At 41.2% G+C, this 25424-nt stretch overlaps 1 protein-coding gene across 10 annotated transcripts in view; it reads right to left on the reverse strand.

The window, feature by feature from the left end:
* The window catches only part of ANKS1B (ankyrin repeat and sterile alpha motif domain containing 1B), a 671108-nt gene that overhangs the window by 210129 nt on the left and 435555 nt on the right, over positions 1–25424 (reverse strand). For 3 of the 10 annotated variants that reach the window (XM_006875948.1, XM_006875946.1, XM_006875947.1), the window contains exon 1: positions 8707–8999. The exons of the other annotated variants lie outside the window; for them this stretch is intronic. The gene's annotated coding sequence lies outside the window, so the exon portion shown is untranslated. Of the gene's footprint in view, positions 1–8706; positions 9000–25424 lie in introns of those variants that run through there. 10 annotated transcript variants of the gene reach the window in all.

Genomic DNA, 25424 nt, shown 5'->3' on the forward strand with positions numbered 1-25424 from the left:
GCCAAATGAACCAACAGATCTGTGTTGGAAGAAGTGCAGCCAGAGTGCTCCTTGGAGGCCAGGATGGCCAAACTTCGTCTCTCATACTTTTGACATATTGTCAGGAGGGATCAGTCGCTGGAGAAGGATATCATGTTTGGTAGGGTAGAGGATCAGAGTCCTGGTGTGTTGCTGTGGGTTAATGGGCTGGACTGCAAAGTGGGTTTGAACTGCAAGGTCAGTGGTTCAAGTTCACCAGCCGCTCCTTGGAAACTCTACACAAGTTTGCTATGGGTTAGTACAGACTCGACGACACTTAACAACATCAACAAAGAATATTGCACTCAACCGTGACAGCTTTCAATTTAAAAACAAAAGTATAGCTTCAAATATTAAAACAAAACACAACCTAAGAAATATAGTAGCCATAAATCTTTCTTGAAAATATGAACAGAAAGCAGTTGACAATGAAATCTAACAAGTCAACAAGTGAATGAAAATACAGACCTAGAAACTAGGAAGCTATACTAAAAGACTGGGAAGCAGTCAATCCATTTTGATACAAGAATTGAAACTAAATAACTATAGTGATATGATTGCTGAGTAACATGTGAATGTTACAAATATAGTCCATATAAAATTAACTCATAAAATTGTGAGAAGGGGAAAGAAGAGATGGCGATATTGTGGCAGGACTGTCTTTCATTGCAAGGAATCAGTCTGAAGAGCCTAAACTAGTATGTGCAGTTGAAAGTGCACAATGACTCCAGCTCTGAGGTGCATTTACTGTGAAAATAAATAAACTTAAGTTTCAAGGTTTAAAACTTTCTGGGTGGTTTGATTTTACCCATGCAGTGGAAGAGGGTACAATAATGCATTCACATGCTCATATTTTTATAAAATGTGAAAAATATATACTCAATTTTCTTAAAGATGGGACCCAACTTTTATGACCTTGCTCCAATCCCTTATAAAATTTTTTTTTTATTATAATCATGTTTCTTAACCATATGGTGAGATCGTTTAGGAAATATCTTTCGTAGAAAGGAAATATTTGAAACTCAAAAATTATTTGGCTTCTCTTTATTTTCCTTTTCATACTGTTAAATGTAATGAAAACAATAAACTACTTTCCATGTAAAAATAATATCTCCAGAATGATTCCATTGGTATAAAAGTATTTCTGTTTATAAAAGCAGCCATTTATCAATACGTTGGTAGATATGCATAGAAAGACATTTTGAATGATGTTGTTGTTGTTAAGTGCAGTCGAGTCAGTTCCAATTCATTAGTGACCCTGTGTAGGATGTCCAAGGAGCGGCTGATGGGTTTAAACAGTTGACCTATGGTTAGCAGACTACTGCTTATCCCACCATGCTACACCAGGACTCCTGAATGCTGTTGGCTTACTATTAAAGATGGTTAATTCTGGGTGGTGAGATTTAGGGTAAATAAAAATAATTACATCTTTGCACCATGTGCACTGCTTGAATTATTTACAATAACCATATGTCAACATTTAAAAAAATAATAGAACTTTTTTTCCTTAAAACATGCCATTCTAGATAGTGAGAATTATGGATATTCAAAATAGACTTAGTCTGTAAGTGACTTTTATTAATAGTTCTCTCAGGGGTTTGGAGTTAGTTATAACTATATCAAACTGGGGCATCGTGGTGTGGTGCTGTAGGATCAGCACTAGACTGAGAACCAAATGGTCAGCAGTTCAAACCCACCAAGCTGCTCCTTGGAAACCCTATATAAAGTTACTATGAGTTGGAATCAACTCTATGGTACTTAAAAACAACACCACCATTGTTTCCCGAATTGAAGTTTCCTTTGTTTTTAAAATTAATAAAATATTTTCAAACATTTGAAATCAATTCTGACTCCCAATCTCTTCTTTTAATACCAGTCTTCTCGTCCAAATCCCCATCATTTCGTTAATAGTCTTCGGTGTGGTGCCCTGTATCCATTCTTCACAGGCATCCAGAGCAGTAATCTCATAGGCAAAGTGATCACACTCTTGTTGTGAATTCCCCACTGGCTTCACAATGATTTTAGAGAAAACCCCAAAGTCTGTGCTATCAATGGTAAGGATGACCTGTGTTGATCAGATTCTAGACAGACCAAACTGCTCTGTGTTCCCAGAACTCACTGCACATGTCCCTGCTACCTCTAGGGCTTTGACACCTGCTGTGTGATCCCTTTGTCTGGAATGCTCCCTGCCCCAGCATCTCTGCATGGCTGGTTCTCTAACATCATTCAGGTCTCTCTGTTTAAGGGACACTTACTTTGAGAGACCTCCTCTGAACAACTTTTAAAAATCAGTATCCTGCTGATTGTTAAAACCATTCTCACACAGAACTAATAGACTCTTCATTCATTATCCGAAATTACCTTCTTCATTGATTATGTCCTTGTTTTCTATCAGCTCTTTCCCAATACATATTTGCTCTATAAGACAGGGACCTTGTCTTGTTCACCATCTATCTCCAGCCCTGGAAGACAGGAGACCTTCAAAAAAGATCTCTAAAATGAATCGATACATAAAAATATTTTTTCTTAGCCTAGAAAGGTTTTTGTTTGCAAAGTTGTCTTTTATATCAATTATCTAGGGTTCAGAATGTTTCTGTTTTTTTTTTTTTCAAATAAGCCACTGTAGAAATAATGACTAAATACCAAGGTTAGACCACAAATGACTACTGTACTCATAATAGACTATAATTCTGTAAATATGCAACAAAAATACTAGAAAATCAACATGACAAATTATTATTAAGAAAAAAACTAAAGATAAATGGTGGTGGTCGGTGGTTATGTGCCGTGGAGTCGGTTCCGATTCATAGTGACTCTGTACAGGGTTCTCGAGGCTGGAAATCTTTACGGGAGCAGAGAGCCTCATCCTTCTCCCGTGGAACAGCTGGTAGTTTCGAACTGCTGACCTTGCGGTTCACAGCCCAATTCGTAACCACTACACTACCAGAGTTACTACAAAAACTTTATGTTTTACCAGCACCTGTTAATTTTGGTATTTTTAGAACAAAGTCTTACTGGTAATTTCTCATATGGGAATATACTGGTGAAGACTTTTGTAGATATTCTGAAGGCCTGGGTCTGTAAAATATTTTCAAGGATTATAGAAGTTTCTGGTTCTGAGTTTAACGTCACTTTAAAATGCATACCTCTTACCTCTAATAATACACATTTCACTAGCACCACACGGAAGGCGTATGTGTTATGACTTAGGTCAATGTTTGATTCAAAACTGTAAAAAGATGAAAGAGTACAACAATTTTCCTGAGGTATTAGGAGGAAAAGAACTAAGAACCTCGTTCGGTGCTGTTGAGTTGGTTCCAACTCGTGGTAACCAAAACCTACCAGGTCCTGTGCCATCACCACAACTAGTGCTACGTTTGAGTCCACTAATGTTGCCACTGTGTTACAATCCATCTCACTGGGGGTCTTCTTTTTCGCTGATCCTCAACTTTACCAAGCATCATGTCCTTCTCCATGATGCTTGGTAAAGATGAAGTCTCACCATTCCAGCCTCTAAGAATTTGTTGTTGTTTAGTGTGGTCAAGTTGGTTCTGACTCACAGTGACCCTGTAGAGGATTTCCGAGGAGCAGTTGGTGGGTTTGAACTATCAACCTTTGTAGTTCACAGCCTAGTGGTGATCTTACAGCGCCACACTACGAGTCATTAAAGAGGACATTTGATGTGAAACAAAACTGAGCTAAGAACAAAGAATAAGGGGGAAAGAAGTAGCTGGTAATAAGTGATCAGGAGATGAAAGTGGGGAGAAAAGTTTCTTCTGCTAGTTACTAAGACATTTCATCTTCTAAGACATCTTATTTTCTGTTTGGAGTAGCTAGTTCATGGTGAGTGAAAGGAGGGAGAACCAGTGTGTAAATGTTGCTGAAACTTGGGAGGGACTATATATTTCAAATTTGAGGCTTTGTCCCAAATTTGGTTTGGCATGATTTTTTTTTTTTAAATGATTAATCTACCAGTAGGGTACAATAGAAAGCATCATTTACATCAAGAGTACCAACCATCCTGGGAGATACTTAGGAGGCAATTCCAGACCTTCCATTCTGGAGGGAAAACTACACTACAGGAAAACAAGTGGAACCAATTATTTTTACACTCAGTTGACAGCTAAGACAGAAAGAAATGTATCAGGCACCAAGAGATACTGCATACAGTCTGCAAGTTCTTCTGGAGAAGGAGATCATGGAGTCAAAGAGAAGCAGCTTATTTTTATAATTACATTTTGTATTTCTAGAAAAATAACTACAACATGGCCTTGACTTCTAAGTATAGAGAAATGAAATGCCACACAATGCAAAACATACCACCTGTTGCAGTTACAACTATGGGCAAGTCACTCTATAGCCTTAATTAAAACCAAAACAGATCATAAAGCTGCTGGGTATATACATATATATGTCTTTGGGTGTGCGTATAAATACTAAACTAATTGAAACATGCTTAAGAAATGACATTATGCTCAAATACACCTAAAATATAATTTTCTCATGCCAAGAGTTTTGGTTTTAAAAAGGCCAGAAAACCTAACCCTGCCGAATGTCACTAGAGTTATACAACCAAGAATCCTTCAAACACACAGCCAAGCACTGATGTTGAGATTCACGCGAGTGGTTCCCACTGATTCCAGTGAAGTGTTCCATGTGGCTCAGAGGCTCCAGTCTGCAGTGAAAGGGGTGCCACACATGGGAAACTTGGGTATCTAAGAAAATCTCAATATAGTCATCAGTGCATGTTCTTGTGGCTTGTTCTCTGAGGCCAGAAGTTTTGGTATGTATCTGTTATGGTTAAGTGCCATTGAGTTGGTTCCAACTCAAAATGACCCTGTACAGGGTTTCCAAGGAGCAGCTCATAGATCTGAACTACTGACCATGCGTTTAACAGTCTTGTGTTTATCCTACAGCATCATACCAGGAGGCCCCAGTTTCAATATAGTTACAAACTTCAAAAAGAAGTATTCATAAAAGTCACCTACAGACCAACTCTGTTTTGAGAGATTTGGTTTATAAAAAACAAATCACTATAGAGGATTTCGTTAACCGAGTGGAACAGACCTTTGCTTCTTCCCGTTCAAATTTCGTTTTGATCTCCTGTTCCTACTTAACAAACTACCAGTTAAGCTTGGCTTTATAAATATCAGAATCAAGAGATACTAGTCAAACGTAAAGAATTTTACAGAATCAATCTTGGAGTTTCATCTGGTGGTGGTGGTGTTATGTGCAGTTGAGTCGAGCTGGACTCATAGTGACCCAGAGGACAGAGTAGAACTGCCCATTGGCTTTCCTAGGCTGTAATCTTTGAAGGAGCAGATCATCAGTCCTGTTCTCCAGTGGAGCCACCTTGTGGGTTTGAACTGCCAGTCTTTCAGTTAGTAGCCAAGCTGGTAATCACTGAGCCATCTCATAGCTTTTTAAAAGAAAATGCATGACTCAGTTTAGGTCATATTTTTGCCTTAATATAAAAAAAAACCACCTTATGATTGCATGAAGAGAAAGCAAAAAGCAGATGAACAGGAATGGTTTTCAGTTCACACTAGAATTAGAAGAAAGGTTAATTTTTACATGAAAATTACATCTACATAAAAATAGATTTCTGGAACAATGCATTATTGACAGTTAATGTGGGAAGATAAATACACTAATGCAAATGTTCTTTCTCAAGCAAACTGTTAAATATATTGACAGTACAGCATTTTGAAAACAACCATTTTAAAGAAACCAACTATTAATATATACATACAACAATTTCCCCAAGGTTTACTGATTCACACTGCTATTAAATTCAAAGCTAACATCTAAGCTTTATTACAGGCTACTGTCCATGAAAGGAAAACTAGATAAGTCAATGGATACATTTGGATTCTGTTCATATTTCTGTTAATTACCTCTGGCCTATGGAAGACCTTTCGCATGGATCACTGGTATTGGCATTTGAAAATGCTAACCATGTTTGAGTTACAACTATAAAATCCACAGTGTGTAAAAGTCAAACAGATCTATGGCAATGCAAATGGCTTGCACATGACCATTAATGACTTTAATCAAGCAGATCTTCTAATTAATGTTGCTAATTGTTCATTCCTCCTGGGACTTAGCTGGTTTGATGGCTATTACTCTGACATATGTTGACACCAGCGTCTGGTCAGAAATAGGGACATCAAAAAACTCTACCTATTGTTTCTACAAATTCCACCAATGCTGGAAACACTGGCAATACTAAAGTACTCACTTCAATATAATACTGAGAGAACATGACTGTTTCCAAGCCCAGAAGGGATAAAACGACTTTACAACACATGGTGTTCGAAAAGGCTTATTCTATGCATGATGCAGTAAGAATGACCAGATAATAAACTAGAAAACAACTGCCAATATTTAAAATAGAATAAGATTAGAAATAATTAGAAATGCCTTTTCTATTTTCAAGAAAGCCATTTCCTAAAAAAAAAAAAAAGAAAGCCATTTCATAACAAATGTGCAGATATGCTGAAATTGACAGGAAATATATCAGACTTAAGTTCATGTAACCATTTCTGGTCACACATGAAAACTTCTAGATTGTTAACACTATTCAGTAATTAACATTTTACACATTGCTGACAAAAAAGCACTGAAAGTTTTTTCTTTTAAATTAACCTCAAAATATCTTATTAAATATTGTACCATGTTGCATATATATTTTAAAATTATTTTAATGAGTATTTACTCTCTGATTAGAGGCAAAGCACTCTTTACCCTCTCTTGCTTTCTCTCTGTGCCTCTCTCTCTGGGTTCCTCTTGGTGCAACTATAATAGTGTGGATAGTCCAGTGCTTATCCTACAGCACCACACAAGGATGCCAAACGCCCATTACTGATGCATGGATCTATTGTCACTTCTCTGTCACTGAAATCATTACCCCACCCCCCAACAAAAAAACAAAAAACAAAACTGTTTCTACCAAAAGAGCAAGGGTGCAGAAGGCAAAGTAACTGCAATCTAGTAAAATTAAGTTCTGGCAATTAGCAACTGCAGTATTAAGTTCTTATCCTTGAAAAAGGAGCACTGGTTTCTTTACTTCCTTTTTTCAACATCCTACTCCCCCCCCCCCCCCCCTGCCTTTCTCAAGATGAAAGCAAACAAGAAAAACATCCTTTGTAACAATGCTCTTGTATGACACGGTTACTAAGTCTCCTAGGTAGCAGCATTTGCTTTAACCTCCTCTGTATCCAAGTTACTCCATTCCTCTTCCACCAGAGTCCAAGACAGCCACTGCCATCACACCAAGAGCTACTCATGATTGACAGGACAGAAAGGACACTTGTACAGAAGTCTTTACCATGAAACAATGCTCAAACAAAATCATTAGTATATTTTGTTACTGAGTCGTCAACACAGTGGACTCAAATAACTCAGATACCACCCACAACAACACAAGATCATCAGGCTGAGTACAAAGAACTCAGGGGTGCAAGGGATCTCTGAGGGGTTTTTAAAATCTACTCTCCTCTTCCTTTCCAGAAACGAATGCCAAGCTGAATCTACCCTACTGTAAAAATTCCCAAAGAAGAGAATTTTTGTATCTTGTCAGTCAAGTCTTCAGTTGAACCTAAATTCCTTATGTTGCAATTCCAACCCTAGCTCCCCTAGTTTTGTCTTTCCAGCTAGAGAAGTTAGCACAGCAGCATCCTAACAAGATTTAAGAAATCTTAAGGACCCCAAAGTTCACTATTTACTGATAAAACATGTTCAGTGCACAAATGCAGCACAGGGATTGGATTTCTAGTCTTCTAAAACTAATGTCTAAGTCGCTGCAAGACGAACAATGATAACTGCAGCAATGACTCGCCTTCTGGCCAGTCTCTCAGACTGCGAAACCTTCCTGAGATGACTGTTTCAGTGGCTCATGTTTACAAATTTTAATGGGCTAGGAAAGGATTCGGCAGTGTCAGCTCCTTATAAAACAAGATCTTGTTTGGCTTTGGCAAGTTTCAGTTTGGAGTAAAATTACATCCAAGTGGCAAGCCATGGAATCTGGGATTTCAATGGAAATGCTGACCCAATCTTCACGAAAGCTGCAAATTGCAGCCTCTGCTGCCGCTCTAGCTCTGTTAAAGCTCTCCAAGGTATAGCACTGGAAAGTCCATGCCTACTTCCCCCCACCGGTTCCTCGGTTCATCAACGTATCAATACGAGAGCAGGAGCACACTCCACACCAACCTTTCCAGCGCCCATTCTTCCTGCTACTCCTTACAGGGGATCCAAAGAGCACCTGGAAATTACATGGGGCAACGGAGTGGATTTTTCATAAGACAAATGACCTTTGGAGAAGATCTACTCATGAAAGTCAAACCATTTGGAAACACAGAGCAATGGAACGCAGCCAACTCCAAGGAGCCTGAATGATGAGAAAAGAAAATGTAAAATGCGCCCCAACACGGGAGGGAGGGGTGAGTAATAATCAAAACAGGTTTTTAAAAACAGAAAAGCCACACAGTGAAGATCGCTAGCCTAGGCGGCAACATATGACCCGGCTACATTTTCCGCAGCCTGGTCAGATTTTTGGACTCCGCTTCCCCTTTTTTCTGACCCAGTTCAACACCATTCCTCGGAACCGCGCGTTATAGAGTGTGTGCTGTGGACAGAGGAGGCAGCTGTGCCCCGCGCTGCCCGCCACCGCGCCGCGCTGCTACTCACCCGAGCTGCTCAGCACAAGAGACTGTAGCGGTAGCGGGCTGGCAGCGAGCCGGGATCCGCGAGGGCTGGCGGGCTCCGGCCCCCGAGGACGCGGACATGTGGCTGGAAGCTCCGCTCCGCTCCCCTAGCCGTTGCCTCTGTGCATCTTTCTGGGCGCCCCCAGCGAATGCGAACGGAGAGGCGAGGGCGAGCGCGCCGCGGAGGGGCGGGAGAGGCGCCGAGCCTAACCACGCCGCGTTGCGCCGAGCGCTCTACTCTCCCCTTCGGCTTCCTGCGCCCGCGCGCGCGTCCCCGGCCCGCCCCCTGGTCCCCGTGAGCCGGAACGCGCCCCCTGCCGCGCGCCCTCGCCTGCGCTCAGCCCCACGCAGCGCGCGTTAGCCCAGGCGGCGGCGGCGCAGAGTCCTCCCCCGAGCGCTGTCTCCTGGGCTGCTCCTGGCGCTCTCCATTGTTCTGCTGCGGTTTCCCGGGGGTGGGTGGTTAGGGCGGGTGGGAGGTGTCAGCTTAGTTGCAGAAAAGGCTCGGGGAGCTGGGGAGGGCTTGCTTACCACTCAGGCGGACCCTAACTGCGAGAGCGCCATGGACCCGGGCAGGGGCAGGGCGCACGGGGGCTGCAGGGCGCCTAGCTCTGTGAGCTGGCGGGGAGCAGGGGCTTTCTGCTCCCGCACTCGTTCATGTTCGGCGCCGGGAGCATCTTCTGTTACTATGGATATCTCGCTCTCCGCTGCCGCCTCCTCGCACTCCTAGAGGCCACCGCAGCGGCAGTAACGCTGCAGCTCCGCAGACGCCAGGTGATCAGCTCGGCAGCGGCAGCAGCGGTGGCAGCCACCACCACACTGGGAAAAGAGGAGGAGGCAGAGGGGAGAAGACAGGACTTGGGTTTCTCCCACGAACCAAACTGAGATCCTCACTTGGTGTGGACTGATAGTCCCATTCTGTGGAATTTAGCATTCCAGAGGCTTTCAGAGGGTTATGATCAGGCCCACGGGACACTTGGGAGGGTCAGAGTTCAGATTTTGATATGGTTCAAACTAACACACACACACATACACCGTTTTCACCAAAGTTACCACTGTACTCTTAGAAATACTGTTCAAATTTACTTTGGTAAAGCTTTCTCCTAAAATTATACCAATTAACTGAGGTACATCTGACCTTAAAGGACAAGGTTTTCCACCCCCATTTTAAAAAATCTTTTTCTTTCCTTAAATAAACACAATTGTGGTTTAAACCCTCCCTCAAAACGAACAATAAATCAAGGAGTCGTTTCGGACTCAGAGAGATTCTTTAGGATACAGTACAAGTGCCCATAGGGTTTCCAAGGCTGTAATATTTACAAGGAGTCCTAGTGTGGTGCTGTGAGTTAATGCACTGGACTGCAAAGTCCATTTAAACCACAAGGTTGGCAGTTCAAGCTCACCAGTTGCTCCTCAGAAACCCTATACAGGGTCGCTATGGTCGCACTGACTCGATGGCACTTAACAATAACAATGTTTACAAAGCAGATTGCCACATCTTTCTCTCACGGTCGGTCACATCTTGCTTCCTACTAGTGGCTGGTTTTCAGTTAGCAGCCAAGCACTTTAACCACTGTACTACCAGGACTCCTTAATTGTAGCCTAGCAACAGCCTGGTGTGGTGCTGTGGGATAAGCACTGGACCGCAAAGTTGGTGGTTCAAACTCAACAGCCGCTCATCGGAAGCCCTATACAGAGTAGCTATGAGTTGGAACTGACTCTATGGCACTTAACAACAACAACTACTACTACTTAAAAGCATGACACTTGCATTACATAGCTGACAACCCACTTTAGTTCTTTGGCATTTCTACTTTCAACTGAAATGTGTAAGTGGGCCCCTAAAGCCTCAATTGGACCATATGTAAGAAAACCACTTTGTCTCAGATGAAACCAACATCTAAAAACAAGGGAACAGTAGTTACCTTCTGAAAAGTACCTTAGCAGTTTGTGAAACAGGTTGGAATGAAGCTAATTTAAGGAAATGTACAGTGCTATATAAACAGTAAACAACATAAGGCCAAAGAGAGAAAAGGTTGAAGCTATCAAGGATTTTATTTTACTTGGATCTAGATCAATGCTCATGGAAGCAGCAGTCAAGAAATCAAATGACATTGTGTTGGGCAAAACTGCTGCAAAAGATCTCTTTGGAGTGTTAAAGAACAAAGAGGTCACTTTGAAGACTAAGGTGTGTTTCACTCAAGCCATGGTATTTTTAATTACTTCATTTGCATATGAAAGTGGAAGACCAGAGCCAAATTGGTGAATTTGAATTATGATGTTGGCAAAGGATTTTTAGAAGTACCACGGAACACCATAAGAACAAATGTCTTGGAAGCCAGAATGTGCCATAAAATGTCTTGAAAGCCAGAATGTTCCATAGAAGTGAAATGGCAAGACTTCATCTCATGTACATTGGATATGTTATCAGGCCCTGGAAAAGGTCATGATGTTTGGTAAAGTAGAGGGATAGTGAAAAAGAAGAATCACCCCACCACACACACACACTTGAACAAGATGGATTGATACAGTGGCTGCAACAATGGACTCAGAAATAACATGTGGGACCATCATACAGGACCACGCAGTGTTTAGTTCTGTTATAACATTGGGTGGCCACTATGAGTCAGAACTAACTCCACGGCACCTAACAACAAGAACAACATAGCATTATGAAATACTCCAATCAGTACTATTAAGCAATCCCGTTGTTAGGATATAGTCACTTCACTTCCTAAAGTTTAATGTTGTTGTTAGGTGCCACCAAGTGGGTACTGACTCATAGCCTCCCTATGCACAACAGAACAAAACACTGCCTGAGCCTGTGCCAACCTCACAATCTTTGCAATGCCTGAGCCCGTGCTGCTGCTACTGTGCCAATCCATCTTGTTGGGGGTCTTCCTCTTTTTCACCGACCCTCCTCTTTACCAAGCATGATGTCCTTCCCTAGGCACTGGTCCCTCCTGATAATATGCCTGAATGATAAGAGACAAAGTCTCACCACCCTCATCCAAGAAGCATTCTGCCTGTACTTCTTCCAACACAGATTGGTTTGTTCTTTTGGCACTCTGTGGTACTTTTAATATTCTCCTCCAACACCATAGAAGAATGGATGGATTTGAGTTATGGTGTTGGAAGAAAGTTTATTAGAATGCATTCATCACCTTAAAGAAAAAAGAAAAAAAATTAACTGCAAAACTGTAGATACTAAAAATGTGAACCAATTTTTGTAATCGGTAACCTTTACTGGGTACTTATGATTTGTCAGGCATTAACTCACCAGCCACTCCTCCGAAGCCCTATACAACAACAACATCTCATTGAAATCTCACAACTCTATAAGGTAGGCTTTAGTACAATCTTCACTTTACTGGTGATAATATTTTTAAAAGCTGTGAGAAGTTTACAATTGGTAATTGCAGAATAATGTTCCCCCCACCCCAAACAAGAAACCTAAATGTCCACTGTTTTGTCTGACCTCATGTCACTGTCTGCTTTGTGAAGTAATAGCATTTTAGAAGATACCCTGCTAAGAAGATTTAGGGTCAGGATATTAACCTACACCTAGCAGGCTCCAAGGAGTTCTGAGTGGCATAAAAAGTAAGACACTCAACTATTACTCCAAAACATTGGTAGTTTATACCTAGCCAGAGTCACCTCAGAAGCAAGGCTTGATGATCTGCTGCCCAAAGTTCACAACCTTGAAAAGCTTCTGAGACACAGTTCTATTCTGCAATATACTGTCTCACCAGAAGTCAGAACCAACAGGATGGCATATGGTTAGTGGGTAAAAGCAGGCTCTAGAATATGAACACTTAATTGTAGGGAACCATTTTTCTACTTAGATAAGAAATCGATGAAGCTGTTTTGATTTTACATTTTCCATTTAGAGAATGTGAAACAGATTGAACATGACCTGCCTTCTCAACTGCCAGACGCTTGAATGAACCTGACTGGACTACTTACCTGGGATATGAAAGGATAGCTGTCCTTTGAGACTAGCAAACTTTCAGTAGGTCTGAAGTCAGGCCACTTAGTTCTAGTCCTCACCCTGCAATCCAAACACTTGTGACTTGAGATAGACTAACTGCTTTGTTGGTTTCCTAAACATTAAAATGACTGTGAAGAATGCCATATCCGAAAACATCATTCTCTTAGGAATATGGTTTTATGGCCACAATATTTTAATTTTTAAAAAATGTTTTATTGTGTATTGTGTGATAGTTTACATGGGGTAACATTAGTTTTACATTCATTCCATCATACATCGTCTCATTGCCATAGTTACCATCCCGTCCATGCATCATCATCCAACCAAAGGGTATACCCTGCAATCCTGCCCGCCCTCCCCTCACGGTTCTCAGCACACAGCACCTCTTCCTCACTGGATCCCTAGTCCCCAGCCACTCCATCTCTTCACTTCATCCTCTCTCTTCACATCATCCTCTCTGTCTCAGTCTCAGGCCTCACTGCTCCTCTGGGTGGGGTCCCGTTCTCCGCTCTTCTCCATTGATGGTCCCAGGGCCCTCTGCTCCTAGACTGAAAGGTTAATCACTCCCCTCCTTGCTATAAAATGTCCACCTCTACATTTCCAGTCCTCATAATCAGTCCTGGTAACAATTATTCACCTTTGCTTCCCAAGGGACCCATCTGTATTTCTTTTCATCTGCCCTTCCTAGACAGGTTGGATACTACTTACTGGAGACTCTACCATCCTCCCCGCCATGTGGATCTAGGTTCCCTCTTGAAAGCTTGTAAGCCAGTCACTTCTTACCTTTGTATCCCTTCTCCCATTTTGGTTAGTCGATGTTAAAGATGGCCATCCCTATCTACTCTTGGAATAATTCTTGGAGGAGGATTTATTTCCTCTTTTGAACTACTGCATTTATAGGTGGATGTCCAGTTTATAAAATTGTATTAGATGATGCTTTTTTCCTCTTCTATCTTCTTTGGGTTGAGCTCTGTTCATCCCATCATCGGAGCCATGGCAAGTGGGTATCATCTGCAGGTGTGGGTGTTCCTGCGTTTGTCCGCCCTCTTCTTATCAGTTGGTTGCTTCGGTCTCCACTCTAGTCCTCTGTGGATGTGTCACTGACTCTGAGCCTATGAGTCCCCAGGTCTTGCCTCACTGCTGGCCGACCAGATCTCTACCTGGGCTCACCATAGTCTGCTGAACGATGCAGGGTTTAGCTTGCTGCTTCTTTGATGTTCTTCGGTCACTTCTCTTTATGGGTGACGTCCATGGTAGTATGGCCACAATATTTGTTGTTGTTGTTGTTGTTGTTGTTGTTAAGTATCACTGAGTTGGTGCAGACTCATAGTGACCCTGTTTAGGATTTCACAGAATTAAAAAAATCTTTGTGGGAACAGAAAACCTTATCCTTTCTCCTGCAGAGGGTCTGGTAGGCTCAAACCGTGGACTTTGTGATTCACAGTCCAGTGCTTATTGTATGATGTTGTTGTTGCTGTCAAGTTCTGTCGAGTCAGTTCTGACTCATAGTAACCCTGTGTAGGGTTTCAGAGGAGCAGCTGGTGGGTTTGAACTGCTGACTTTGTGGTGAGCAATCGAGTGCTGATTCTACAGCACCACTATCTTAACGAGATGTTCTTTGTTAGGCTTTTTGGAAAGGAGACACACGATCATTTTTTTTTTTTTTTTAATCATGTTGAGTCCTCTCTGTACTCGTGTCATTTGGTATCTATAGACTGTCTTTGTGTCTATATTTCCTCCAGAGAATGATGGAAGGCTCTGTCAACATTTGTACTCCACTGGGTGAAAGCTTTTTGGAAAAGAGAACTGAGAGCAAAAGTCGCTGTCCATGGTGGCTATATTGATGCCTTCTCCTATACAATCAGCTTATACACTGAGTACCGTGGTTCTGGAAATGAACTTCAATATGGCACTAGTGAAATTTGGAAATAACATTCGGATCTTATCAGTGTAATGTCATATGGGCTCGGGGTAAGATAATTCACAAAGGAAAGACTTTTTACTCTTTTGTGTACTAAAATAGTTCCTATGCAGAGTTAAAATAGTACATTTTTATGTTTCAGCAAAAGCATAAAGCATATGAGAGATCATATACTCAAACCCTCTCACAGAAAAGGAAATTGATGCCCCAGAAGGTCAAATCACTTGCCTAAGGACCCACCCTAATTATAGGTAAAACCATGAATCCCTGTCCATGATCAAGACTCTTACCAGGATACCATGGTGTCCTGGGATATTCCATTTCTGAAGGTTTTTTCTTCAGTATATTTTATTTTTTGCTAAAAAAAAAAATCCCACTTCAATTTATATCATTTAAAACACAGATATAAAAGTTCATAAAAGCTCTTGTTCTTTTACTTGAAGGGGCTCTACATCTTATTTTTAATATCCTGGTTATAGTAGTAATACACTGTTCTTAGCAAAATGAGACACTGAGGAAAAACTCTTATACAGCCAGCTTCCAATGTCTCTGCCTTCCCAATAAAATCAAAGCATTCTTTCTAGTACAAGTAAACATAATTCAACCCTTTCAACAATTGAAGCACAGTAATCTTGAGATTCCCCCTACATCCTGCATTCTTCCTTTGTATTAAAAAATATTCAGAAGATAAATATCGCAGTCCCACAAGTCCAAAAATGGTGATAACTTTTCAAAGAGACATATAAAATTGTGATACGAGGCACTTTGCAAAGATTTGAGGAAATAGAATTACATTGCAATAATTTATTCATTTGCTTGGACATAAAAAACACATTAGTTAAGCTCCCAACTGTGGACTCTAGTCATGGATACTCCACTTAATTGTTGTGTGATCCTGAGAAAGTTACTTGACCTTTTGGAGCCTCAATGCTTCTTGCGGTGTCAACTTGAGTACACTAAAGTCCCTAGTAATTCAATCAAACACTAATTTAGGTATTGCTGTGGAAGTATTTTGTAGATGGGATTAAAGTTCATAATCTGTTGACTGCAAGTGAGAGGATTCGAGAAAATCTGGACAGACCTGATTCAACCAGGTGAAAGACTTTAACAGCAACACTGACGTTTCCTTGAAGAAATCCTGACTGCTTCAATCCATGCTCAAGCTTCCTAGCCTGCACTTCTTAATGTCTTGTTATTCGGATTTAAGACTTGTTTAACCAGCTCTGCAATCATGTAAGCCAATTCCTTGTAGTAAACTTCTTAATATGGAGCTACTGGTTCTGTTTTTCCCCATTAAGCTCTAATTGATACCCCATGTAAAACCTTAACTGTAGTCTTTAAGCATCATGATAAACATCACAGAAATGTTAGCTAAATTATATTTTTTATTTTTTAAAAAATTAACAAAAATTTATGTTCACAGCATATGTACTTTGATAAAAAATGCCTAAGAATTCTGTAATAAAACAGGAATCGGTTTTTATTACCTTCAATGACAGTAATCTCAACCAAGAAGGAAATCAATGTTTTGGTAAAATTTCTAGGAAAACAGGGAAAAGTGCCAACAGGGTTGCTGATTCTATTGAGAGTTATATAGGGGAATTAGACAAGTCTAGCTTGAAGATTGTTGTAGGAAGACACGATCAACAAGACAGACCTTCATCTTGCAGCAGAATCAACTAAATTTGATGCCTGACATGGAAGTTCAGGTTCCATGGATCAACCATGGAACTCAGGATGTAATACGAATTCATTTATGACTTTGGTCTCAAGCAAACTACAATTATATACTTTAGAGAACTGCTTTGAGATTCTTGGAGGAGCAACCCAATTTTATATTGAATTGTTTTTGAGTAGAATAAAAGTTATTTCTTGCCTCAGTGTTAGTTTATCTTACATTTTACATGATTTAAGATCTTACAGATGTTAGTTTGCTTTCAGCATTTTTTTAAACAAAGAAAAAATCTTTTAGAAAATCACTAAAAACAAGAAAAGGTTTAAAAAAATATATATGTATTTTTGGTTTTACCAAAATGAAACCAAATCCACTGTCGTTGAGTTGATTTTGACTCCTAATGACTCTAGGACAGAGTGGAGATGCTCCCTGGGGTTTCCAAGGCTATAAGTCTTTATGGCAGCAGGCAGTCAAATCATTCTCCCTGGGAGAAGGAGGATATGAACCACCAAACTTTTCATTTTCATTCAAGAGCTTGAATCACTGCACCACCAGTGTTCTTAGACATGAAACGAACTTACTAACTTGAAGCTGCACCTGTCCTTCAGAATTATAATTCCAAATTTAGATCAGTAAACAAAGGCAAGGGAGGTAGTCTCATCTAGAAATAGGATTAAAGGGTGTTGGGGAAGTACGGGAGAGGCTTTGGATTCTTATATTAAAGTACTGATAATTTAAGGAGCTCTGGTAGTATAGTGTTTACAAGTCAGACTGCTAATCTCATGGTCAGCAGTTCAAAACTACCAGTAGTTCCGCAGGGGAAAGATGAGAATTTCAGTTCCTGTGAAGATTTACAGCCTTGGAAGCCCTATACTGGGATGCCATGGGTTGGAGCCATTCCACAGCACATAACCACCATCACCACCACCGATAACTTAGATTGAATCTTATAAATGTCTGCATTCTAAATTGTGTGAATATGTGTGTACAAGTGCCTATTAGCTGAAGAGAACCATGCAACAAGTCTTTGTACCTACCATACATGGTGCAATGGATCACTTATATATGACATTTCTAGCTATGGTCTTGAAAGTCGCACCAAAAGATTGGGTTGTTGTCAAGTGCTGTAGAGTTGGTTCTGCCTTACAGCAATCCTATATAGGGTTTCCAAGGAGCAGCTGGTGGGTTTGAACTGCAGACCTTGCAGTTAGCAGTTCAGTGTTTATCCTACAGTGCCACACCAGCACCTCAAATGATTGAGTAGGATATCAGCAAATAAGGTGCTTGTGGCCCACCAAATGATTGTGCAGCTTGTTAGTAATACACATAAGGCACATGGCACCCTTGTAAGGGGTGAGTTCATGCAAATAAAGCATATAGAACCCTAAGGAGGGGATTGATCAGTTTTGCTATTCTGCTACAAATAAGCTATCCCAGAGGTGGAAAGGAAGATCTCATTACCACCACAAATAAAGGATGGGAGTGGAATACCTCCATGGAACTGAGGTCCCTGCACTAGAACCATCATCTAGACCCAGGAGACAGAGTAAGAGTTTTATCACTGGAGATGGGTGTGAGACAGCAGGAAGCAGTAGCCGAGCAATGGCGGCAGCAGAAGCAGGAAACCAGTGTTAGATGGTGCAGTGGACTTCCTGGCCCATGGAGCAATGTAGTTATAGTGGGTATGCCAACCCATGGAGAGAGGCTTCCTGGGGGAATGGGATGTCTCTGGGTACATAGTGAGGTTAGCTAGCTAACCCACTGAACAGTAGTTCTGAATGCCTCTGGCTGAGATATACTGGTGGATATACAGGCACTTACTGGCTGAACTACAGAGCTCTGCAATACTTGCTTGACAAGGCAGAGGCTGGGTTGGTCAAAGAGGCTGAAGGGCTGAGGGCCAGAGAGACACCTGCCTGTGAGCATGGCCGAGAAGCTGTCCTGACTAAAGAGCTGTATCCTGAGTCATTCTTCATCCTGAATTGTAGCCTGGTACTCCCCTAACGGAGTCCTGGTATAGCACTGAAGGATAAGCACTGGACTGCTAATCAAAAGGTCAGTGGTTCAAACCCACCCGCCACTCCTTAGAAACCGTATACAGGGTCACTATGAGTCAAAACTGACTTGACAGCACTTAACAAGTGTAGCACTGTAGGATCAACACTGAGCTGTGAACCACAAGGTTGGCAGTTCAAACCCACCAAATATTCAAACTCCACAACTGTGCGGATGGTCTGTGAGTTGTTTGTGGCCATTGCAATGAATTAGTGAACCAGAAGGGAAGTAGAGCGCACCACAGGAGAGACAGCTGCTGTCAGAATTGGTAGAAAGGTTGGAGAGTGGGGCTATGTCTGACTTCTGTCTCATAGGAATGAGCTCTGCACTGGTGATGCTGATAACGATTCTCTCTCCTTCCCCTTGTGAAGTTAGACTAGGAGGTCAGATACCTATACCGTCATTTTTACAGCATATTAGTGATTTTATAAAAGATCATTGTTAAGTGTATTTGAGTCAGTATTGACTCATAACGACTCTGTATATGGCTTATGAGAAGCAGTGGTTGGGTTTGAACCACCAACCTTATGGTTAGCAGTCCAGTGCTTATCCTACACAAAGGATTATAAAAATACTTTTACTCATAATACAAAGATTTTTTGACTGTGTGTGGGATCTAACATTGTGCTTGGTGCTGAGCAATGGGAAGGTAAATTAGAAACAGGCTAACCTTGCGAAAGCTCTGGTAGCGTAGTGGTTACGAATCAGGCTGCTAACCTCAAGGTCAGCAGTTCGAAACTACCAACTGTTCTGTGGGAGAAAGATGAGAAGTTCTGCTCCCATAAAGATTTACAGCCTTGGAAACCCTGTGCAGGGTCACTATGAGTCAGAACCGATGCCTTGGTATTTAACAACAATCACCACCACCTTGTCAAGCTCTCTCTGGTAACTCCAATTTATCCTTATGGATTTAAACTAACATGTAAGTAACATTCACCAGGAAAATGTTTATACTTCCCCCGTCCTGAACTGTCCTAGGAAGCACTCTTCTGTTCTCACACTAACTTCACTCTCCTTGAATATTGCATTTGTCATTCCCTTTGCAATTTTGTGTTTAGTTATGACTCTCCCCATGACTTCATGAGGACAAGTACCTTGCTTGTGAGTTTGTATTTGTATCTAAGGTTCTTTGGTGGCACAGACTGAAAGGTTGGCCACTCAAACGTACGTAGTGACTCTGTGGGAGTAAGGTCTGGCAATCTATCTCCACAAAGGTTGTTGTTGTTGTTGTTAAGTGCCGTTGAGTTGATTCCGACCCATAGCGACCCTGTATAGGGCCTTCCAAGGAGCAGCTGGTAAACTTGAGCCACCGACCTTGCAGTTCAAATGACTTTGCAGTCTGACACATGAGTCCACAGTGCCACACTGCCAAGAAAATCCCACGGGACATTTCTACTTTGTCATATGGAGTCACCATTGAATCAGAATCAACTCAATTGCATGCAACAATTTATGCCCAGTTTCTCATTCCAAATTGGCACTAGGTTAGTATTTTTTTTGAATGTTGTTGTTAAGTGCCATGGTGTTGGTTACGACTCATAGCAACCCTGCACAGAGTTTCTGAGGCTTGTAAATCTGTGCAATGTGGCATGTTAGTGTTTATTATTATTTTTATTATTATTATGTGCCGTGGAGTCGGTTCCAACTCATAGCGACCCTGCTTAGGGTTTCTGAGGCTGTAAATCTTTACAGGAGCAGAAAGCCTCATCTTTCTCCCGTGGAACAGCTGGTAGTTTCAAACTGCTGACCTTGAGGTTACCAGCCCAATTCGTAACCACTACGCTACCAGAGTTACATTAAGAAAAAAGCTTGGGACCTGTTGGGTTTTAGTTTCTGAGTGAAAATGTACAGAAGACAGACAGTATGTAATTTTAGAGTTCAGGAGAGAAGTGAAGGCAAGCAGTATGAATTTGTTTTCAGCTGATTCCTGCTAGTTGGAAGTACTAGATGTGGATGGTCATCAAGTAATCCATATGTAGAATTATGAAAGACAAATTCTAAGGTCATAACTTCAGACAACATCCACACTTTCTGTTTTATACTGTGGGGTGAAACATGGCCCATGTGGCTGGCATAGAAAAGTTCTGGAAACAGCCCCAATACATCTTTTCCACCATGTGAACAATTTTCTAGTAGCTATTTCTCAGGTAAGCAATTGTGATAGGACCACTATGAATCTGGATTTATAATAATCAAATTATAGCATTTTACCAACAACATGTAGAAAGCAGGGTTTTAGATTTCACAAGAAGTTGGAATGTGGTGATAGAGGGAAGCAACAGAATCAAGGAGCTCTACAAGACGTAGGCATCAGGATGGACTGAGTGGGGAACAGGGGTGTCTGGCTCTTGGTGGTATATGACCTCCATGGAAACAGTGTGCTTCTCCCTTGTGCTCAGGGCTTGCTGGTCATTAATGAGACCAGTAAAACATACAAAGACATTCAGTGCTCACAGATTTTAGTTTGTATTGCCTGATCATTCCTTTGCTGTGGAAAAATGCCTTCGTTTGAGTGGAAATATACACAACAACATATAGACTGTCAACCGTGAGCATATTTGCAGATCTATCCATCCAGTTAACACAACTCAGAGTTAAGTAGAAGAGACTTACACTTCTTCCTGAAGGCAAGCAGGCTTGGCATCCAGGGGGAATAAATGTAAACACTGAGGCCCATCTGCCAGGAATGTTCTGCCCCAGTCTCCTGAATTAAGACCTAGGGACTTGATTTTGAAGTTAACTGCATTCAGAGTCTGTACTATATCCAGCTCCACTGAGCCATAGCTAAGATTTTTGCTTGCAGCCTTTTCTTACCACCAGCCTGTGAGAATCAGTTTTAGCCACACAGCACAGGTGTTAAGTGGCTCATCCTTCTATCACCTTTAACCAGCAGAGCAGCTGGGCGCAATACTCAGAGCAGTGCCCAAGGTCATCAGTGAGAAGCGCATGCCCAGGAGCCTGACAGCGCTAAGTGGCTATGCATCCCAAATTTCCCGGGACAGCCCTCTTTTAAAGAATTAGACGTAATATCTGATTTTTGGTGGCAAAAACTATGATTTAGCATATATTGGAGTCCTCAAGGAAGTGGTATAATATGTAGAAAAAGGTCATGGGCTGAGACTTAGGCTTATATTACCATTATCATTTCTAGTTGTGTGACCTTGTTGCACCTGAGTTTCTACACCTGCAAAATAGGAATAATTATTATTTAGTGAAGTTAAGGATTAAAACGAGGATGTTAAGGATTAAAAATCTAACACAATATATTAGAGTACAACAATCATTAAACCAGAGAATTAAGTTCATCCTCATATCAATTCATAGCCATACACAAGCCACCATAGTAGGGCATTTTTTTCCATTCCAAACCTTTCTTACGTCAAGAAATCACATCTTTTCTAGAGGATGTTTTTCAATTTACTTGTGTTCTGTCCTTTAGCTTTTCTAGTCTCCCGCCTATTTTCTACTCTCCAGCCACACCACACAGTAAAAAATGCAAACTTGATCATGTTACTCCTTAACAGAATTTACTTAAATGACTGTTTTGGTGGACAGGTTTCAGCAAAACTTCCAGACTAAGACAGACTACTTCCAAAAGTGAGTCAATGAACCCAATGGATCAGAGACTATATTTCAAGACTTTAACTCACTCACTTTGGACACACCATCATGAGGAGAATGACATATTTGTTAGAGTGGAGGGCTGGTGGAGGTGAGGGAAACTTCAATGAAATGGGTAGAAACAATGATTATAACAATGGATTTAGCATTTTACGGTGATCATGTATACATAGAGTTAGGAGTTCTGGTAGTGTAGTGGTTACAAGTTGGGCTGTTAATCTCAAGGTCAGCAGTTCAAAACTACCAGTGGTTTAGGTTTAGGGGGAGAAAGATGAGGCTTTCTACTCCTGTTAAGATTTACAGCCTTGGAAATCATATACAAGATCACTGTGAGTTGGAACCAACTCCATGGCACATAACCACCACCACCAATGCTGATTCTCTAGGAATGCACATTAGGGTGTTGAACTAGAGGGACAAACGGAGAAATAATTACATAATAAATATTGAAGATAATTCAATCCTAGGCTAGGAATGTATGGCTGATGCCCACTGTTTCTGTCTGTTTAACATAAAGTCCCTCTACATCTGTTCTGAATAGACTGATTCTTCCTTGGGGCCACTGCACAAATCTTTTTCATATCTGGTCATGAAATCCTAGAAGATCTGATCATGGGATGGGCCAATCAGAGGATTATGTCATTCAGCCACAGTGATTTTTCCAAGAAGCTTCATGTCCAGAACTCCGTTGTAACCACTGAAACAGCAGCCCACTTTCCACCAGGGTTACTGAATCAATGCCTGTGGGGCACCAGGGTGCTGAACTTCATGCTTGGCATCCTATGGAGAGGGTTGGCCCAGGAGGGAAGCTAGTGCAAAATGCTAACATGGACAGAGAGATAGGGATTCCAGTGATAGTTTTTGAGGCCCTGGATCTAGTCATGTCTGAAACCTTGGACTTTATCTTTTATGTGATTCAATAAAGTCCTTGTTTTGCTTTAGTTCTTCTCAGTTGAATTTTTCTGGCTGAAGTTCTCCAATTTATTCAGAAGAAAACTTAAAGATAATTTATTCTCACCTCCCATTTGATGTTTGAATCACCTTTATACCTTCTAACAGAAATCATTCAGCCAAGGCTTGGATTCTTCCAGTGATGAGGAGCTCATTACCAAGTTTTGGGGATCTTTGCTACTATGAAATTCTTTTTACTTTGAATGAAACTTTCTTTTCTGAACCATTTATATTGTTACCATTTCTTTAGCACCCACTAGGGATCAGGATCTATGTGCTACTTTGTTTTAACAAATGTAGGATTCAGTCTCAATTTTATTTTGGAAACAAATTAATAATACAAAAATTATTTTGGGGGCCACTGCACAAATCCAGATGAAACATGATACGGGGCTGAAGTAGGAACTGTGAGAATAAAGAGGAAAAGGAAGGATTAGGACATGACTTTGGTGATGGTAAGAAAGAAGGCAAAGTCTAGAATGACCTCTAAAAATTTGCTGTTGTTGTTGCTAAGAGTCATCGTGTCGGTTCTGACCCATAGCGACCCTGTATAGGGTTTTCAAAGAGAAGCTGGTAAGCTTAAACTTCCAACTTTGCAGTTCAAATGACTTTTCAGGCTGGCTCATTAACCAGAAGGAAAAAAGCGTGGGGAAACAACTTCGGTGGGAAAAGAAAAGGGTTTTGCTGGTTATCAGAGAAGGGACACCAGACAGATGGGAGCAATGCTTCCTGGGGCATTTGGTGGCCTTCTCAATTCTTTTTATTTTTTACTGAATCTGGCTTAGAAATTCCTTAAAATTTCTTAATTAAGAAATTGGATGAACAGCAAAACAAAATATTTTTAAAGAACCTGCAATTTTTGCATAGACTGCTAATCATATGAGCACGGGGCCAGAAAAGCATCCTGACATTCAATTCTCAAGATTAGTTTCCCCCTTTTCTCCTCCTGCCAGCATCCCAGAAGGCAGAGGGTAGGAGCCAGGGAACTTAGCTGAGGTGGTAGCAGAGTTTCTCTGAGCCACATGAGATGGGAATCAGATTTTCAGGTCCGAGTTGTTGAGAAAGAGCCAGAGAAATGTGTCTGTATAACTTTGGAAGATCTTTCTGAGAATGATCTTCCCAAATGGGAAGACAGTAGGAAGAGAAGAAACTAGTATAATCTCAACAACTCTGTTTTGTGTATGCCATTATAATTGATTCTAATTCATAGTGTTGCCATGTGACAGAGAAGAACTTTCCATAGGGTTTCCCAGACTATAATCTTTTTGGGCTCATAGAAACTCTGTCAGTGTAAGTTGGAATAGATTTGATGGCAACATTTTTTATTTTGAATCTTTATGGGAACAGATCTCCAAGTTTTTTCTGCCACAGAGTGGTGAGGGGTTCTCAAGGTCGACCTTGTTGCTAGCAACTGAGCACTGAACCATTGTTCACCAGGGCTCCTTAACAACTCAGTAGAGGGTCAGTGTTTTGTTTCAGTACCCCTTCCATGGAAGTTCTGGGGGGTGAGGTGATTTCCCAAGGTCAAACAGCACCAGAATTAAATCTAGATAATATGACTCTGCAATCCATTTCTTCATTATATGCTCACTCCTAACAGTTGTAAGAGATTTGTTAGTTTGCAAAATAAATCCACAGGCTATCTCAATTAATCCTCATAGCAACAACCCAGAAGTTTGCTATTATTCTTATTGCTCCCATTTTATAGATGAGGGAGCTGCATCCCTGTGACGGCTATTGGTTTGCTCAAAGCTAGTAAGCAGCTAGTAAGTAGTAGAACCACAGCTGGAATTCCACAATTCTAACTGCAAGCCTCATGCGCTTTCCCATGACACTGCAGCTACCATACTGGGCAAACTGCAGTGAGCCAAGGCTTTGTCGGGTTAGGGACTGCTAACAACTTTGCCCTGAAATCTTTTCTCCTAGGGCTGGGAGCAGCCTGACTGATGATGTGGTGTTGCTTATTTTCATCCTCACAGGCTCACAGGAGAATGACATCAAATATAAAAGGGACACAAACTACCTGGAGCTTCTGATGGGAAAGACAGGTGCTCCTCAAGATCTGTTAACCTTTTGCCTTTTTATTGGACTCTAGGGTGGGCCCTCCAAGCAGCGCATGGAAAACCCACTTCATCGTCTAGGTCTGTACACTCTTTTGGAGTCTCTGGATGGTACAGATGGTTAATGCATTGGCTGATAATTGAAAGGTTCAAGCCCACCCAGAGGCATCTTAGAAGAAATGTCTGGTGTTCTACATCTAAAAATTAGTCATTGAAAACCCTTGGGAGCATAGTTTGATTCTGACACACTAGAGGTCACCATTAGTTGGAATCAACTTGAAGACAACTTGTTTTATATACTTTTTAGAACTTAGGATCAAATGAGCCAATATATCTCTAGGACAGAAATGACTCTCTGGACAGAAATCAGGCATTTTAGGAAGCTTAACACATTTGGAATCAGAAAACCAAAAAGGAAGAAAACGCTCAG

This window comes from Chrysochloris asiatica, unplaced genomic scaffold (assembly GCF_000296735.1).
Source record: "Chrysochloris asiatica unplaced genomic scaffold, ChrAsi1.0 scaffold00347, whole genome shotgun sequence".
NCBI classification, from domain to species: domain Eukaryota; kingdom Metazoa; phylum Chordata; class Mammalia; order Afrosoricida; family Chrysochloridae; genus Chrysochloris; species Chrysochloris asiatica.